The sequence below is a fragment of the Rousettus aegyptiacus genome, unplaced genomic scaffold (assembly GCF_014176215.1).
Source record: "Rousettus aegyptiacus isolate mRouAeg1 unplaced genomic scaffold, mRouAeg1.p scaffold_m13_p_1, whole genome shotgun sequence".
Lineage (NCBI taxonomy): Eukaryota > Metazoa > Chordata > Mammalia > Chiroptera > Pteropodidae > Rousettus > Rousettus aegyptiacus.
The window spans coordinates 59,220,865-59,227,910 of record NW_023416284.1 but is presented as its reverse complement, the minus strand read 5'-3'; the positions used below and the strand labels follow the sequence as shown (position 1 = coordinate 59,227,910).

At 36.2% G+C, this 7,046-nt stretch overlaps 1 pseudogene; it reads right to left on the bottom strand.

Annotated features, from left to right (window-relative positions):
* Window positions 1-4,973: 4,973 nt before the first annotated feature.
* On the bottom strand, window positions 4,974-5,092 carry LOC118606602 (annotated as a pseudogene).
* Between the last annotated feature and the right edge of the window lie 1,954 nt (window positions 5,093-7,046).

Sequence of the window (7,046 nt, the reverse complement as noted above, 5' to 3'; positions counted from 1 at the left end):
AAGACCAACTTTCTAAAATTATATTCAGGTAAGTTAAATTTTAGATGTCATCCCTTATAGCTAAAAGTAAACACATTTGATTTAATCATGTTAATCAAAATGTATTTGCATTCAAGTGTTCTTATATATCAGTACTCTGGAGGATAGATTTAAATTACATTGACAGAAAACATCCATTTCCTCACAGTTTCAAATACCAAGCAAGTTTTAGAATCTGGTCTACAACATGGTTGTTTTTGAAAAAAAAAAAAAAAATGTAATTCAGCCAAGGCTGATCTTGTTTTTCCTTTATTCTTTAAGCCAGAAGCAATTACTTTTCATTTCAAGATTAAGCGGCTGTAACACTGCCATTCGTCGCTGAGGCTCCTGGTTTCAGCATGTCTCCTTGGTTCTCAGCCAGTCCTGGGTGTTCAGGTAGCAGCTGTGGCTGGGAGTGCCTCTCCAGTCCACATTCCTTCGCTATGAATTTTGCAGCCCTGTTTATCTGATGAAGACCTCCCCATAGTGAGTTGCTCATGACATTGTCACACAGATCTTAATGAATAATATGGAAAGATACTGAGTACTCTTCTTCCTGGAATGCCAACCAATCTAACTTCCCAGTCACTTCTCTCTGGCTGGTCGCCACAAAGGTCTGGTGCTGAGATCCGATGAGACCTGTCCTGCATAAACCGAATTCTAACAGGATGCCTGCAAGTTCTCTCTGAGAGGCTGTCACTCAAGCCTGTTTAGAGAATTTTCCACAATTACATTTGCCCAAACTTGAACTCTCACTTCTCTGCACTGTTTACTTCAATGTATACTTTTAATCTATAAATGCTATCACCAACTTCAGCACACAAAGACCTCTCTTCCTTTTCTTAAAACCCATGATTTTACTTGGGATAACTTGGGATGGCTTTAGAGCATGGCTTTCTCATTATTTCATAGGCCTTCAGTTTCCCTTCTCAGATCAGACTATAAATTCCCTGAGAGAAGAGACCCTGAAAATTGATAACATCTTATGCAGCAGATAAAAAAAGAAAAAAACAGAGAGACCTTTGTTGCTCTTAAGAAAATTTTCCTTAACATGTTCAGAAGACTCGAGATCATCTGCTATAATACATGCCTTCTTTCCTTTCTCCTGCCTGCCCTCTGCTGGAACTGCTAATGAGCAATGAGATGCCTAAAGCAGAACATCGAATGGGAAAAGTAGGAAAACAAGGGGTTTGTCTGACTGAAAAGCAAGCCGAATAACTGATTTTTGAGTCCACAGCCTGGCTTTTTGAAGCATCTTGTTATATGTCTGGGATAACTAGCAACTTTATCACAAAGATGCTTTATTGTTTCCACTGGGATGTTGATTCTGCCTATTGACATGAGATAGACCAAATGACCTGGTGCCTTTTTCTCTTCTTCTATGCTTGTTTCATCTCCAGATGGCAACTAGCTGAGCTAGGTAGTGCCCCCTCCCAAACGCAAACACCCTCCCTGTTCACCAGTCCCTCAAGCCTTCACCACCTTCATACATAACAGGATTTACAAGGATCTGGCAAGACTGCCAGTTTGGTAATGCAATACAGGAGATAAGTTTGAAACTCTAGACCGGTTTCCTGTTTCGAAGGGATGCGACAGCTGCTAAGGCAGCCCATTTGCCCTTGGAGAGGAGAAGCAAGAGTGTCTGATCACTAGATGACCTCTCCCTCCTGCTGGCTCAGGGGTGGTGTGTGCAGTCTCCATCCCACTCCGTCCCACTTGGTCAGGAGGCTGGATGTTATAAAAAAGAAGAGGAAAACATGTGTTTTGCTTTTTTTTATTATTAAAAGAGGGCACTCTCTGGGGAAGCAGAATCCATTAGCTGAATCCATTTCAGTATCTATGGTTAATTAATTTAGGCAGCTTTAATGCACTTTTATTATGTAGCCTTTAAGAGCTGTTCTGGTAACTATCCATCCCATAAATACTAGCACTACTTTATATGTATAATGTCCTTTGTGGAGGAGTGAATCGGAATTATTATCCAGATATTAATTTGCACACAATTCTGTCCAGACAATGCAAAAATGCTTCCTCTGTTCAATATATTTCGAAGTAAGAAAAAACTGCTCAGTTATGACACTCTACATTATAAGTTAGTGGATAAGCCAGTCTGGTAGCCTCTAAAACATAATTTTAAAAATAAGTTTTACCGTGCTATGAACAGAATAATTGATTTCTAGATTTCATTCTGTAAATTAAACACTAGACTTGGAATTACTAGAAGAAATAACACAGCCAATAATTCTTTCTTATAAAATGACAGCGTTTTAATTCATGATATGCATTAGCATTTATTAATGCCTAAGATTTCATCAATCAATTTTCCATTTAAAAAAAGATGTCTCTGGAAACAACAGTCCGGAAATACTGAGTTCCAAAAGCAATGTTGGGGAAGGCAGCAGGTCTAGTGTTCTGGGCACACGTTTCACTAAATTATAGTCAATAATTATGTGGTTCCAAGTACATACACACATTTTTTTGTATGTCCACCTTATGAACGGACATTCTTGGAATGTCAGAGTTTTAAAGAGAAAATATTTAAATTTTACTATTTCAGAGGTGTGCTGTATTTGTTCAAAATTACAGCAACCTCTGATATTATTTTAAAATATTTATTTTGCCACATTGACAGACTTCTACGCTGCTCTTGGGTTTTAATTTTGTTTACAGTAGTATATTTCAATAGTTGGCTTCAGATTAAATGAATCTTAGTACTTCGTGATGATTTTATTAATTAGTTGCTTTTGAAAAGTATTTAAGCTAAAAATTACTTTGAAATAAAAGCTCTAAGAATCACTACCACCAGAGAAATGTTAGTTTTAAATCATTCATTCATTTCATTCATTCAACAAAATTGTATTTAATACTTATCAGGACTGACTTATCCATATGCAAGATAAGCACAGCATCTGAAGCCCACAATATGATGCAAATAGTTTAATTTTTTGAGTAAAAAGAAAAAAATGAGATTTTAGGTCATAGAAAATATTTAATATAGAATATTAATATATTCATCTTTATACTATTATGGCATTAAAAATATAATTTTTAATATTTTTATGGAGGAAGAGGTTCCCAGGACTCATGAAAATCACAGTGCAACCTATGCCAAATTTATTCTACAAATAAAAAATGAGTAACACATTTCTATTTCTAAAGCACTCACAATCTAATGAAGAAAATGGACATAAAACAGTTCATAATGTGGTTTCCTTGAAGTTTTTTGATATAGTAATTATAGCTTGAAGAACAGAAGAGTTTTACTAAGAACTATTTTTTACATGTAGACCTGATCTATCCTCCTTTCAGTTAAATTTATACAAAAACAAGGTTTGTACATGTTTTAATAGTACATAAACGGTATGATTATATGTTTGCTCGTTTCAAATACCACTGATATTGTCATCCAGATCTGTACGTAAAAATGTCTGTATTTTATAAGCACACTTCATCAACAGGGCCACAAATGACAGGCTATAAGTATTAATGGTCCAATGAGGAAAATGAGAAATGAGGTTTGATTCTCCCAAGCTTAGCAAAGCTTACTTATGTCCTTCTAAGTTTTACTGAGGCTTCAGAAATGAAACAGAATCTCGACTGCTCTTTGTCTTCATAAAATTTCTCATTTATATGAGATTCTCATTTATTTTTTTTTAATAACTGTTTCTAATGCTATAACTGGGCTAGTCAGAATGTTCTTCATAACCCAAATCTTCCTTGTTAATAGTTGAGCTCACTTCCATACAACTTGGTTGTCAATTGGAGAATGACTCTTGATCATTTTCTGTTTTTAGAGCAACTTCACCTGCATTATCTTACTACACACAAAGAACCTCTTTGAATAAGTAGGGCATCATAGGACACTGGAAAAAGCACAGGCTCAGAGACTCAGACCAATTTGGGTATGAGCCAGAATTCTGTCACTCAAATTGTATGACCTTGATCAATTCATTTAACCTTGTTGCATTCCAGCTTCCTCATCTATAAAATGGGGATTGTTATGCATGCTACCAAATTGCTGTAGGACATAAAATAATGCACATTAAACTTTAATTCAGTACCCGGAATATAGTAGGTGCTAAATACATAGATGCTATTATTATTTGCCATGTTTTACAAATTAGAAAACTGAAACACAAACATGTTAAATGACCTTGGACAGCGTCAAGGGACTAGAGCACCCAGTGATTACTGGAAAATCACAGCCTTACTTTTGATTAAACCTTATTGAGAATGAGGACAAAAAGGAAGTGCAGAAGCAAAAGGTACAGAGAAAGCGCTGACATAGAAGCAACCATGTAATCGACATATATTTATCGAGCACCTTGTAAGTATAGGTATTGTGTGCATAGTTGGTCCACTTTGGGTTGCAAATGACAGAATCCCAACTCGCCTGCACAAAAAGGAAAATTTGTTGGCTTCTGTAACCCAAACACAGGATGTAGGGATCTGGTCCTGGGGATGTCTGGGTTCAGTGGCAGGAACACTTTTAGGGCTCATGCTGTCTATTTCTGACTATTGTTTTTGCTTCCCTTTGCAGATGGCTTTCTCCATGCCATTGGGAGCAAGGCTCCTAACAACGCTGGGCTCTCATCTCATCCCAGCAGCAATTCTAGCAAAGAAAGAGGATTTCGTCCTCTTTGGCTCTAGCCTGGAAACAATCTCAAGTTACTTGCTTTGGATCAACTTAAGTCACAAATTTCTCCCCAAGCCAACCACCAAGACGGGAAGACAGGGTAACATGATAGGTCCATTCAAAAACACATGTCTATGCTTGTCATTAGCATGTGTGTGTTTGTTTTGTTTTATTTTCCCACGGAGAAAGAGAGGTGTATTGTATATGTAGTAAATTTTATCTTCTTTTTTTTTTTTAGGCGAGGCAACCCCTGGTTGACCTCACAGATTGAAAGGACCTTGTCAGCTTACGATCCCTTATTTTTTAAATTTATTTTTTATGCCTACAGCACCTGGTCTTCCTAGGTGGTCTCCTATCCAAGTACTAACCAGGCCCGATCCTGCTTAGCTTCCAAGATCAGACGGGATCAGGCTTGTTCAGGGTGGCATGACCATAGCCAAATTTTACCTTCTATAAGACATAATAAAGAAATTAATATGTTAACGGTAGAGTTTGTTTAAAGAGCCGAAAGACTAGAATCTCAGGATTTCTGGCTGAGGTAGCATAGGGCCCAAATGGACATGCCACGTGGATTTTCAGCCAAGAAGGAAAGCCATCATATTTTTGTTTGTCAATATGTTAGCTCATAGAAAACAAACTTAAATTTATTTTTGGATATACATACATTTAAAGGAGAAAGTTATAAACATTTGAGTACTAGTAGAAAAAGTGGAACTCTCTAAAGAGGGTGATTGGAGACTGGACCACAGACTGACACTCCTGTTGTTTGAAAAACTGCAGGGTGTCTTGTCCTGTGGGAGTGTGTTATTCTAACAACTTTCTTAATGCATTTCCTTGCTGTGGAGTGGGCTGGGGATGGGAGCTCATAGCAGACTTATAAATTGAATTGTGTAGCAAATGATCTTCTCTTAAAGTCTTTGCTGGGGTTATTTAAAACTTCAAGTTTGAAGTTTGCTCTTGGCTCTATTATTTTAATGTCCACTTACCATTACATTAGTGGAAGGACTATTGTATTGTGTTAGAGATTTGAAGAGCTTGTGACTAGGTGAAGAGTCACTGTTTTGACATTTTATGTCAACATCATTATTTCCCCACTCATTTCACATTTCTCCTGCCATTTGGGACCTCAAATCAATGTTACCTTGATTACTTTCAGGTCTTTAGTCATACATCTTTTTAAACTATTTTTATCTTAAAATGTTTATAACTTTTCACCAACTCACTTTTTCTTCCTTCTGACTCAAAGTTAAAAATATCCCCACTCTTTTCCTGCACTAAATTGTTCCCTCTTTCTCCTCCTAGGAAACTAACTTCATCTATTACTTTATCTTTTATTTGCATCTTTAATTATCTCTTTCTACTGCATCTTTCTCCATTTATCTATCTACAAGACTATTTCCTTGAGATATCATAAAAAGATATCTTATGTGGAAGTACTCTGTTACTCTAAAGTGGAATATAAATATGGAATAGCATTGTTAAAGAGCCAAAAAGAATTTTGATTTTACTTTCTCATTATTCAGCTCACTACTTAATATTTAAAAATCTTACTTCTGTCTCCTGATGTATTGTTTTGGGGATCCAGATCATTACTTTTTCTTGAATGTGACACAATTGACTATGCCTTCCTCTTTTGGTTTCCATAACCTCACTACTTTGGTTCACCTTCTCTCTCTCTGACCATTCTTCTCTCTCCTGTAATGCTCATCTTTTTCCTTCTGCCTCTGACTGTGAACGGGCAAAACATTTGAACTTTATCTATAGAGATCACTATATTTTCTTCTACACAAATACTCTCCTTAGAACCAAAATATACACTAATGTATTTAGAATAGCCCACATGACATGCCTAATAATTAATAGTCAGGGATAAACTGACCATTTATAAGAAATGACATAAAAAATACATTTTGTAGCTCTTTGTTTTACTACTATAATTTGCACCTTCAAATACAGTCATTATTTTCATATTAAGACAACGTTTCAATCATTTAATTTAGAAAGCTGAACTTTTAAGGATATAATGACGGGCTAATGAATGTACACTAAACATTATTGCTTTTTTGTACATTTTCAGCAATCATCTGAATATAATTCAAGCTTATGTGTAACCTCATCAGAAATATCACCTTTGAATCTAAGACTCATGTCTTCTTATATTATTGCCGCAGCTCTTATTAACAAAAGTAATTAAGCACAGCTTCAGTTTTCCCAGTTTCAACATTAAAGATGTATGATGTAACAGTAGCACACTGTGCAGCTCTAAAAAGAATAGAGAAGATCTTTATATGTTCATGTGGGAAGATTTTTGTTATGGTCCCTTGCCCCAACCCATACCTTGAAGCCCTAACCCCTAATGTGATAGTATTTGGAAATGTGGCCTTTGGGAGGT